This window comes from Felis catus, chromosome B1 (assembly GCF_018350175.1).
Source record: "Felis catus isolate Fca126 chromosome B1, F.catus_Fca126_mat1.0, whole genome shotgun sequence".
Taxonomy (NCBI): Eukaryota; Metazoa; Chordata; class Mammalia; order Carnivora; family Felidae; genus Felis; species Felis catus.
Genome location: NC_058371.1, coordinates 111,507,652 through 111,520,643, shown reverse-complemented (window position 1 = coordinate 111,520,643; position 12,992 = coordinate 111,507,652). Strand labels below are relative to the sequence as shown.

Sequence of the window (12,992 nt, the reverse complement as noted above, 5' to 3'; positions counted from 1 at the left end):
CTCTTCAAAGCTCACCTCAAACATGATGTTCATCATAGTCTTCAGTGATCTCTCTGCTGATCACAAGTTTTATAATGCTTTATATGTGCTGCTGATGAAAGCAACCATCATGTTGTGCAATTTATCAGATTTATTTTTGCATATACCTAATCTCTTTTTGTAGGTTATGAGGGTTTTTTTTAGTATGATATACATAGTTGATTCATTTTTGTATCCTCATAGCTCTTAGCACATACCATACCCACAGTAGCCACCCAATAGATATGTGATATTTGAAGAAATAAGTATAATAAAGAACAAGAGAATAAAGTGAAACTGGCAATAGTGTTTGCAAAGAGGGATTCTCATCTCAGAACTTGCCTAACTCAAAAAAATAAATACTAGCTATAGTAAATAATGTGCCCTGGTCTGTAACATGACATATTCTTACATAAACTGAAAGACAGATAAAACTAGAAATTCTAAAACAGTAATTGATCAAGGGGGATGGAAACCCATAAAAATTATATATGGGATAAAAGTAAACTTTACACCAGAGACAGCTGAAGAAACTGATCTGCATTCACAGGAGTTATTGTGAACAGAAGATGGAAGGGGACTATTCTGAATAAAAAGTCTTGAATATCAAAGAAGAAAACAGCTAGAACACACACAGAACTGAGCCTTTTGGAAAATATCCAGGACAACAAAATAACTGTGGAATGGGGAGTAGGGAGTTCTACGTTTGTTTGTTGTTAGGTTGCTTTTGTGTGGTTTGGTTAATCGATTGGGTATAATTTGCTGCATTTCAACTAAGAAAAGAAAAAACATATAGGTAGGAAGAAAGGAGCCTACTGCATAGGGAAGGTAGTGAGATAGATAGATAGATAGATAGATAGATAGATAGATGATAGATGATAGATATCAAGTTGCTAAGAAAATACAAAATGTTTAGATTAAAATAGAATAAAATCCCAGTGAAATCATGAAGAAAACAGCAGACAAACTCACACTGAAAGACATTCTACAAAATATCTGACCAGTCAGTACTCTTCAGGTATATGAGGATCATGAAAAATAAGAATGAGAAGCTGCCCCAGATGAGAGGAGACTAAGGAGACATAAGGACTAAATGCAGTGTGGTATTCTGGAGTGGATCCTAGAACAGAAAGAGGAAAATGGAAAACTAGTTGAAACTCAAATAAAGTGGTCTAGTGTCTGTCAGCTCTCCATGAAATTTCTATGCCCCACTGGCTATGTGGGAATTTTCCTACTACTCTTGAGCCAGGGGAAATGGAAGAAAGTTAAGACATTTGGCCTCCTCCATGCCACGATTAAGTGAAATGGAATGAACACAGAAACACAACAAACTCCTTTGGACTTTTCTGGCTAACATCTGTCTGGGCTTGCTATCTTTCAAGTGAATTTAATATCACTGGAAACGGGAGCAAACACACCTTCAGGGTTTCATAGGCACATCTATTTTCTAGGTCTGGCTCCTCCTGCCTTTAACATTATTTTGAGTTTCCATTCCCATACTCAAATACTAATGACATTACAGTTTTCATGTATCTGACCATTTATTCACTTATTTAACAAGTTTTTATTTTTTCAATTCATTTATTTACTTTGAAAGAGCGAGAGAGCATGCAGGGGAGGGGCAGAAAGAGAGAGTGAGAGAGAGAACCCCAAGCAAGCTTTGCACACAGGGCTCAAACTAATGACCTGTGAGATCATGACCTGAGCCAAAATCGAGTTGGACCCTTAACAGACTGAACCATCCAAGCGCCCCTTATTTAATAAGTTTTTATTGAGTGTTTACTATGTGCCAATGTACCAGCACTTTTCTGAAAGCTGGGGATTCAAAGAGGCCAATAAAGCTTCCTTATTGTCATGCAGTTTATATGCAATGTTTACTGAATGCCTGCTTTGTGCCAAGGTGTATAATATATACTTTATTAGATTGTGTAACTATACAATTAAAGCTAAGACTATTAATTTATATATTGATATGAACTTGGAGGGAAGATTTTATATAAGATTCCAATAGGTTGAAACATTTGGACCATACTACTGAGATTAATTTTAAAGTCCTAAGGGCACCTGGGAGGCTCAGTCGGTTAAGCATCCTACTTCAGCTGAGGTCATGATCTCACGGTTGAGCCCCATGTTGGGCTCTGTACTGACAGCTCAGAGCCTGGTGCCTGCTTCAGATTCTGTGTCTCCCTCTCTTTCTCCCCCTACCCCGCTCATGCTCTGTCTCTCTCTCTCTCTCTCTCTCTCTCTCTCTCTCTCTCTCTCTCTCAAAAATAAGTAATTAAAAAATAAATAAATAAATAAGTAAACAGCACCAGATCTTAATATATGTTTAAAAGAAAAAAATCTTAAGCCTTCTTTTACAATTCTATACTTGACTATATATGAGTCAACTAAGAAATGTACAATTTAGAGTTCATTAGATAAAGTATTTATTGCAAGAGTAATAAACTATATTATTCTATAAATGCTAAGAAACATACAAAAATGTTTAGATTACAATAGATTGACTCTGAATGCCACAGAGGAATGATTGAATAAAATAGGAATTTTCTGAAATTTGAAGACATCCTTAGAGAAACAGTGATAGGTCTTGAAGAATTGCCTTGTCAAAGAAGAACAATACATTGTTTGGACAATACCATGACACCAACCTAGAACAATCAGGCCACAGTTATATAGCCACAGATGTCAAATCAATGCTAGTTAAAAGTGGATAAGAATAAAGCTTTTTAGAAAATCAAAGACCTTCCCCAAGTGATAATGAGACTGTCACGATGAAAATGTTAGAGATTTGTAATAGAATTGTTGTGGGTCAGATCATAAGACCTTTATAGTTTCTCTAAATTTCAGAATTCTATAGTACTAAGAAAACACAGATGTATCTGTATTAATGTGCCGTGAGTTTTCATCTTTTGCTGCTTCTTATATTTGCCCCAGATAAGCTCCCCATTATTGATTTGATTAGTCTACCCGATTTGTTGCCCTTGGCAATAATTCGAGTGAAATCGCTTAACTATATTCCTACACCTGCTCCAAGAACCAACAGCAGATGACCTCCAACTACATTTAAGAAAACAAATGATATTAAATCTGGGTTTCAGTGAATTTTGGACCCCTGGCCTATCTCCTTTAAGTCTTGATGTGGATATTTGACAATCACAATTTGTAAATCTTCTAAAGAAAGGTGAAAATCAGAGAAGCAAAAATTCCTAACGTTCTGATGTTTCACAGATTAGTAGCCTGCCATTAGGAAAGTGTGGGGCATTGGGTGAGTGAGCTGGAGCCATAAACATTATCAGGTAAAAGTGAGGTTTCCTGGGGCTGCAGAAAGAAATGAGCTCGTTACTACTTCTGGTATTAATCATAATAAGTGTTTTATCTAAGCCTGTCATGTTTGGTTTCTCCATGTAATTTACCTCTCAGGCACACTGTTCACAATATCAGTTGCTCTTATCTTTTAACTTATAGTCTTCAAGTACCTAAATGTATTTCCCCCAAAGTTCCCACAGTTAACATGACAAAAGTCAACATCAGTGCTATTTTAGGACAACGCTACTCCTGCGTTGTAAAAGACAGTTGCTCACGCCGGGTTCCTCCTATCATCTGTTGAAAAGTACAACAGGAGCACTGATTCTTTGCCTAATTGCAGTTTTACTGTGGGATTTGCAAGAGTTTAAACAGGGATCCCAAGCGCTTTACAATTTTTATTTATTTTTATTTTTCCCAGAGAAATAAAATAGAGATGTGCTTATCCAATATCATCCTCATTTTTTTATGAACCAACACTTGTTAACTGATACATTAAGTCCACAAGAGGCTTTGGAGGGATCACATTACGAAGCTCACCTCCTAAGGATCATAGAACTCTCCGAGGAGCAATCCAACCAACCAAATCATCAGACAACAAAAAATCCAAACCAACAACCGGGAGAAGTCAGACTTTTTGCTAAAAATGTTGGGGCAAAAACCTGATAGATAGAACTTATAAACCCAGTCCACAGTTCACACTGAGGAAAGATGTCAACCTCAGAGAAAGATATGACTTGAAGATTAGACAGCTAATAATATTCCACTCTGCGCGACCCTATTTCATTGTAGTCCTCTTATGATCTGCTAATAATCCTTTATAATTAAGCTTCCAGCATAATATTAAAATGTAATCCACATGAACACCAATCGCAGTGTATTTCAAAGGCTGAAGTGGTTACGGCTTCCAGCCATGCATGACAATTACTGTGCAGCTTTAATTTCATAATTTTTAAATGCTTTGCCCCAAGATTTAAAGAAAAAATTATGATTCATTTCTATCCATAAGTGCAGTGAAATAGCTCTCATTTAGACTCAAATCGTTAAAAGTATGTCCAAGGTATAGGCCTTAAGAATTTGCATTCTTCTCATTAGAACTAAAACCCCTGTTACATCCCCACAGAAGCAAGGTCATCTTGTGAGGAGTATCTGATGAGATGTTTACAGTAACTGAAGCTGGCAGTAACAGAAACTGCAAAAGGGTGTCATGGAACAACACACACGTTCTACATTATATGCATGGAGATTGGAGTAAATGGTACCACCCATAGTCAACTCTAGCACATGTAACATTTTCTATTTCTTCTAGTTCAGTGCATTGTCTTCATTCATCCTGAAAAACTCCCCTTTTGTCCAATAGCTGCTTAATAATTTGAGCCAAATAATAACTACTTGAAATAACATATCCAAAACACATTTAGTTTAACTGAGGTAGTTTTATATTCCAGTACAGCTGGATCATAAACATAATCTACATGGTAAATCCACTTCAGAACAGAATTATTCTTAAGATGTAAATATTGATCCTAGGGATAAAATTTTCTTCTAAAAAAATGATTAAAAAATTCTTTTGAATCTGACAGATTCAACAAATCTTTTCTGATTCCGACCCTCATAAAAACAAGGAGGTTGAAATGATGTTAACAACTTTCAAATCTAAAATGTTGGTTTTGGGGCGCCTGGGTGGCGCAGTCGGTTAAGCGTCCGACTTCAGCCAGGTCACGATCTCGCGGTCCGTGAGTTCGAGCCCCGCGTCGGGCTCTGGGCTGATGGCTCAGAGCCTGGAGCCTGTTTCCCATTCTGTGTCTCCCTCTCTCTCTCTGCCCCTCCCCCGTTCATGCTCTGTCTCTCTCTGTCCCAAAAAATAAATAAACATTGAAAAAAGAAAAAAAAAATTAAAAAATAAAATAAAATAAAATGTTGGTTTTGACTGTAATAAAGAACAAAATGTGAAAATTATTGCCTGATCTTTTAGAAGATTTGACTAGATTTGTAATTTACAGATAACAAAATGGTATCAGCGTAGGTTTGCTCTGAGTTGAATGTTACTGCAGATTAGGAAAATAACATGCTGTCCGATAGGAAATAATGACTTGCAATCATTATAAATATATCTAGGCTCATAAAGTGCTCTGAAAAAAAAATACTGCTCCTCAAATAGCTGTTTGGTGAGATTACTATTAGACATCTGACTAAATTTATTTTTTATTCATTTTTTGCACTTTGATTCTTTTATGGAACATTATATCATAAACTTTATACATAATGTTTACAATTATGATTTTAATAACTTGTTAAAAATTCCATCAATTTCAAAATGATTATCTGAGCACCTATCTACATTTCAAAAAAAAATTCATTGAAATGACAATACCAATCCTGAAAAGGATAAGATATGGAATCGAAGCCCCATAGTACTAACACAGGACAATGCAAAGAGAAGATAATTGTGCAGCCTGCCTTATTAGAAATGGGTAAAATTAGTGAGAATGCTATGTAAAGAGACATTTGACCAAATTTAAACATTTCTCCTGAGGGGGGAATGTTTTCCTTAATTTGTTTATGTATTTTTAAACAAAAGCAAGGCCTAAGGGAATGATTTACAAGGGTCATCTAAGCCATTTTAAAATACTTTATCCTCAAGGTCAATGATACTAAAGCCCTTTCAAAAATTTCCTGGAGACATTTCATTAGAGCACTCCAATTGTTATAGAAGTTTTATATAATCCTAAGAATTGAGAAAAGTAGGCCAAGAGATTTTAAAAGTCATCTTTTATTTAATGCCAGCTGTCTAGCAGACACTGCAGCATATGGTGATGGAAGTAAAAAGACAATAAAACATAGGGTCTGACTTCAGAGAGCTTTTAATCTGGGAGTGAGGTTTGGGGAGGGGAGTAGGAGGAGGAGGAGGAGAGGAATGGGAAGCACACTAGGCAGAGGTGAACTAAAATACACAAGCCACGGAACTCAGCTACAAAAGCCTTTAGAAGACAGTCAGGAAATACAAATTCAGAAGCTACCTAAGAGACATGAGGGAGTGGCAAGAACTCTAAATAACTGTAGAGTGCATCCCCCATACAGAGGCATGCAAAGTAAATTATTTTTATTTATTTTTTTAAATGCTTATTTATTTGAGAGAGAGAGACAGAGTGTGAGCAGGGGAGGGGCAGAGAGAGAGGGAGACAGAATCCCAAGCAGGTTTCACAGCGTCAGGGCTGAGCCTGATGTGGGGCTCAAACCCACGAACCACGAGATCATGACCTGAGCCAAAATCAAGAGTCGGGTGCTTCACCAACTGAGACACCCAGGCGCCCCTAAACTATTTTTAAAACCTTGTGCTAACAAATCAAAATAGTCTATCAGCCCAATTCCATCTGCAATTTACAATCCTTGTTTTAACTATAAAACAGACTAAACTGTGGTGTGACACACGGTACAAGTAAAATTTACTGAGAGCCTAAAGAGCATAGTGAGTAAATTCAGGTAAGGAATTGGAAAAGTCTCCAGAAAGACGGTAAGATTTAACCAAGTCTTGACAAGTAAGGGAAATTCAACACATGGTAGGTGGAGGCAATATGATGCAGTCACTAAGAACCTGGGATTTGGTGCTATGCTGCCCGGCCTCAAAGGTTAGCTCTGCCACTCACCAGTTCTGTGATCCTGGCTGGTGACTTAACCACTATCAGACTCAAGTTTCTTCTTATGTAACATGGGCACTCACCTCAGCGGATGGTTTTAAAGATGAAATAAGACGCAAGTAAATTATTAGTTTAGCTATTACATTTACATACATAGCTATGCATATTAGCCCTTTTCATTGATCATTTCTAAAATTTAGCAAATCTTCCTGTGAAAATCGATCCCAGATTTCACCATTTCTCACCATTTTGTGGTGCAGCTGTCATGAGCACGTTGAACTCTTAGAATTGGAGGCAGAATAATCAATGAAAGGGAGCACTGTAATCAACAAAATAGTAAACGCAAAGAAGTGTTACTCCATATTTCACACCTCTTGAGAATGGCTATTTTAGAAATTGCAAGACAAATCTTATCTGGTTCGATGCTGGAATCATTAGCTGAAAATCCAGTGAATCAAAAATAAATGGTGCGGTGCTGACCAGCACAAAACAAAACAATTACGCCAAGCGCTTGCTCATTTCCTCTCATTTGGCTTTAATGATGATTTAACTTTGTGAGTCTATTCCATCTTTCACACTCAGAACAAGGGGTCACAAAGACATTTTTATGGAAAGGAAGTTTTGGTTTTTCCTCTCTGGAGATTTATATTGAAAGGACAAAATACTGAATAAGCAAATAGAAAAACATTAAAAAACAAAAATAAAGCACTTCTCTGTGTTTATTTCATGCCTAATTTCCCACAACACCCTCTAAATGGTTTCGCACACTCCTCAGTGCACACTTCTGAGAATGATTCTCAAGGCCTTTCTTAATCTGACCTCTCAGCAATTCTCAACAGCACACTTTGCTCCCAGCAGGCCAATAGGATCCCTCTGCCTTGCAAATGTCTTCAATAGCTCCAGGCCAGTTCACAGTCAACCTCCTGCCACTTACCCTATTCTAAACAAATTCTTTCCTTTTCTGATGCACCAATTCTGTTCTTGATTTGCTTTCCTCAACTGTTACACTTCAAAATAGACTATCCTTCTGTCAAATTCTTATTTAATTATAGTCTATTTGGTTAAAAAAATTTTTTTGTAATGTTTATTTTTGAGGGGGGCAGGGCAAAGAGAGAAGGAGACACAGCATCTGAAGCAGGCTCCAGGCTCTGAGCTGTCAGCACAGAGCCCCACATGGGGCTCAAACCCACCAGCCATGAGATCATGACCTGAGCCCAAGTCAGATGCTTAACCAACCGAGCCACCCAGGCACCCCTATTTATAGTCTATTTGTTTATATGAGTCCTATTTGTTTCATCTATAGTCATTCAAATCTATGATGATTGCAGTTACTTCTAAAATTTGCCAGTCCTATCCTTACTCTTTTTCCTCAAAATAAAACTTTGAGAGTTATTACATTCCATTTATTTCTAGGTGTTTCTATATTTTTAAAGTATTCAATTTGGCATGATTTTTTATGTTAACTGGCTTAGACCACTTTTTTTTTTCTAAACAGCCAGTTAATACTATTTATCAAATAAACCTTCCCTTCACAATTCCGTTCTGTTTTCTTGAACTCAGTCAGCCAATTTCAAGGAATTCTAGTGCATTGCCCTGCCTATTCTCAACACCACTACTGAAATGTTTAAATTATTCATCTGTGTTTTATCATCACAATTTTTTCTGAATATACATTCATATGATTATTATTCTAGGTAAGTTTTCAAACTATTTTGTTTCACAAAACAAACCATAGGTTTTCATAAGAATTACCCTTAATATACCTATTAATTTGGCCACAAGCATATTACAATTATATTTGGTATGGGACATCACATTTAGAAGCGTGTTAATCTTTTCATGTATACACATTTCACATTATTTTCTAAACTCCCCTACATTATCTTTAAGGTATGAACAAACTGAATTACTCCCCATTCTCTGAACAGACCTGATACATGTCTACTTTTCCAAATCTACTCACTTTCTTCTTCCCATTATACATGTCCTCAATATATCTCTTATGATTGCAGGACACTTTCCAAAGAAACCCATCTCAAATGCCACTGTCTCCACAGATCGTACAGAGTAGGAAAAAATCTTTTGGTTTTCTAAACTCCTTTGAAAGGGGCGGTAGGGGTGGTGGTAATTTTGTGGATACGTTTTGCCACATCAAAAATGTTGATCTGCTATTACCCTAAAGACAGCTTTCCCCCTTTTTCTTTGGTCTCCAATATGTATGTAGCCATTTCTGGTTTCACTTGGCACCAGCTTGTATGCATGACTCTACACTTCTTAACATTTCCCAAAAAGTTCATTTGACAAATTAACTGATGAGAAACAAAGATTTTTTTTTACATAAAATTTTATAATTTGTAGGACAGGTGTTTTACATTACAGATTCTCAGAAAACAATGTAAGAATCACTTTAAATCCCTGTTAACTATATCCTGTCTTCCCCAAGTCTCTGTCTCCACTGGTCTGACCTAGGAATTCTTATCTTCTAACACTCAGCCATCCACAGTGGTCACTGTATTGGCCAAATGTCCCTCCACTAAGCAGAGAGCTGCTTCCTCTTTATGAAGTCTGGATCCCAGCTGATAGTAGTACTTTGGAATCTCAGCCTCTGTCCAGATGTGAGTTCATCAAATTATCATCAAAAACATCATTGGGAGGCATGGGTGGCAGGAGTCCCCTCATAATTTGAAGTTTTATACCAGCTGCTAAGAAAACAAAAATTTCTCCCTATTTGTAAAACCTTGGATTGCAAGTAACTTGTTCTGTGAGTGTTCCACAAGACAAGCAAACATTTCTAATAACTTTTAACTTAATAAACAAATGATGTCTTGCAATACGAGTAGTACATTATGCCAAATATCACATGATCACCACTGAGCCAGTGGTTCTTCTCTTGCTGTGGGATTGTGTGTGACTGTCTCCCAGTCTCGGATGCTCAGTCTCAGACCTCAGTGTTTGGCAGAAATCAGTGATTTTTCTGAACGTTGGAAGGTGCCCACAGCTGGCACTAGTGTATTTTTTTGTCGCTTCAAAGCACCTATGGACAGTCCTTTGCTTTTCCATACAAGAGGAAGCTCAGGAATGCTTTGCTTCATTCTAGGTCAGGCTGCCTGCAGATATAGACCCTTTCCTTTGCTGCCTTATTGCCAGTTACATTAAATACAGTAGATGACAAGATTTTATCAATACTGTACTATAGTCAACATCCATGCAAGTAACAGCAAGAGGTTATGGAAGACATCTCATCCACAGTGGAAGAGAAGAAAATGGCGGAAGAATCCTTCACTTCAAGTGAGATTGGGGAGATGTGTAAAATGTGGGAAACTGCAAAATTTTGTAGAAAAACACCACCCGAATAAGGCTGTAGCAGTGCAAGCAATTAATCCGTTTAACGCCACTATGTCACGTTTTGGTGAAATCTTCAAAAGGAGGCAAAAGCAAGTGTCACTGAGTAGGTTCCTGTTAAAATAGCAGGAAAAGAAAAAGATACACCACGCCAATAAATAGCAGTGATTTTCTGAGTGATGGTGAAAGCCGTCCTACACAGTAACCCTCCTCTCTCTCATCTCCTTCACACCAGCCATGAAGGTTTTCAAAGGTAAGCACAGGTTAATTTGTTTCCTTTTCTTCATATTTTGTAGTTTCTTTATTATTTTATATTATATTACAGTATTGTAATCATTTTTATATGAATATTTTTAGGTTGTACAACGAACCATCTAAGTTTCCATTATTTCTTATGGGGAAATTCACTTTGATATACAAGTGCTTTGGATTGCAAGCATGTTTCCGGAATAAATTATGCTTGGAAACCAAGGTTTTACTGTATTTACCTAATTATGACCATGTATTGTCTCTCTACTATAGACAAATTCTGTAAGTGCAAAATCATTGTCCTATCAATCTTTAAATACTCCCAAAGTACTAGGTGTGTGACCCACAATACATTGCTTTTTGCAGATGAATGCTTTTGGAAGAACGAATAAGTTGTTTGATAAGCTATATTCATTAAAATGAGGAGACTAATTTTCACCACTACATAAACTTGTTTCCTTCCCACTTTCCTGCCTAGGTTCACAATATTTCATTCTGTTAGTGGAAAGTTATTTTGTTTCTTAAAAACAAACAAGTTTCAAGTTGCTTTTTTTTGTTTCTTTGTTTTACTTTTTCTCTCATTTACTCTGAAGCATCCTCTCTCAAATTCCCATAGGATGTTAAAAAAAGACAAACAGAAAATATAAAATTTGTACTACCACCTAAATCTAATACAATAAGACATCGAGTGAGATTTTTTGATTGTCTTAGAATTTGCAGTTGAGACATAAAGATGAATTTTACCTTAATAACGTGAAGCAAACTTACTGTTCTGAGATAAGGTAAGAAAAGTATTACAAATATAGCCATAAGTGTCATAAATTATTATTTTGGGAAACTTTATTATATCTTTTTAAATATGTGACAAAGCAAATACACAAATAATATATAAGGGCAGGGAAAATTAAGATACTATTATAAGGTTATATTATAACTGTGTAACCTATAGAGGCCCAAAATTAATTTATCTTCAAGTATTCATTGGATATTTTCAAAATATTATAATACACACACACACACACACACACACACACATATATATATACATACATGCATACATATATATATATGTATATATATATACATATACATATATATAAATTAAACCATAAGAAAATCTCAATAAATCCCTAACTTCAGAAATTGCATAAGTCCCATCCATATTTGTATCTGACAATACTACAAAAATGGAATATACAAATTTTAAGTGAAAAAGTACCCTATTGGAATTTCATAAAGCTTATTTAAATCTTTATTGAGTTAAATAATGAATTTTAAAAGCCATACTAAACAATTTAGGAAATGATAAAATTGAGAACACTACATTTCAATACTTGGAAGACACAGCCAAATCTTAATGAAGACAAATATATAGCCTTATAGGTAATCATTAAAAATAAAAATAAATGAAGCAAGCACTTAAATTAAAACATTATAATTATTGGGGTGCCTAGGTAGTTCAGTCAGTTAAGCATCTGACCCTTGATTTTGGCTCAGGTTATGATCTCATGGTTCGTAAGATGAAGTCACATGTCAGGCTCTGTCCTGACAGTGCAGAACCTTCTTGGGATTCTCTCTTTCCCTATTTCTTTGCCCCCCCCCACTTCTCTCTCTCTCTCTCTCTCAAAATAAATAAACATTTTTAAAAATTGTAATTATTACATAAGCATTAATAATATCAATAGAAGCTTCTGTTTTAAGCAACCACCTGCTAGTATAGTCTATTAAACACTTTGGAATAGTTTTTTACTTTTAACTTTCACTTTATGAGGTAGATACCATTGTTTGAATTTTTCACATGGGAAACTGAGGCTCAGAGAGTTTAAGACACTTGTGCAAAATCATACAGCTAACAAGTGCCAAATTTAGACTCATAGTAGAATGCATGAGATCCTAATCAGGAGGAATAAAATATTAAAAATAACAGATTAGTGAATTTCAAGCCAAAGTGGGATTAACAATACACTAATTAAGACTTATATATTAACAATAAAACAGACAGACTTATGGTAAATAAAATGAAGAAAAAGACTGTATCAAAACAACCACATATGAGAATGAGAAAGATGCCTAACGAAGAAATGAGATTTAAAAGATTTTTAGGCAATATTCTGTATACTCTAGTACTAATCAATTTGAAATTTTATATCACTTTAAAATATATATACACTTCAAAAATACATTTTTAAAATACAGAACCCAAAGAGAGAAATAAAATGGAAAAAATTGAAAGTAGATTAGAGTCTATGTCCTCGAACAGTTTCAGACCAAAATAACTACTGAGGAATTACTTTGATCTCATAAGAATGAGATAATGCCAATGTTATGTAGTATTATCTAACATAGAAAAAAAATAGTTTCAAATGCTCTTTTTGATGTTACTCTAATCCTGACACCAAAACCTGACCAAGGGAGCTATCTACAAACCGCTAAAACTCT

General features: G+C 35.7%; 1 long non-coding RNA gene across 1 annotated transcript in view; it reads right to left on the bottom strand.

Annotated features, from left to right (window-relative positions):
• LOC109499021 overlaps nucleotides 1–12,992 on the bottom strand; it is a 244,146-nt gene that overhangs the window by 136,409 nt on the left and 94,745 nt on the right. The gene's annotated exons all lie outside the window — the stretch shown is intronic.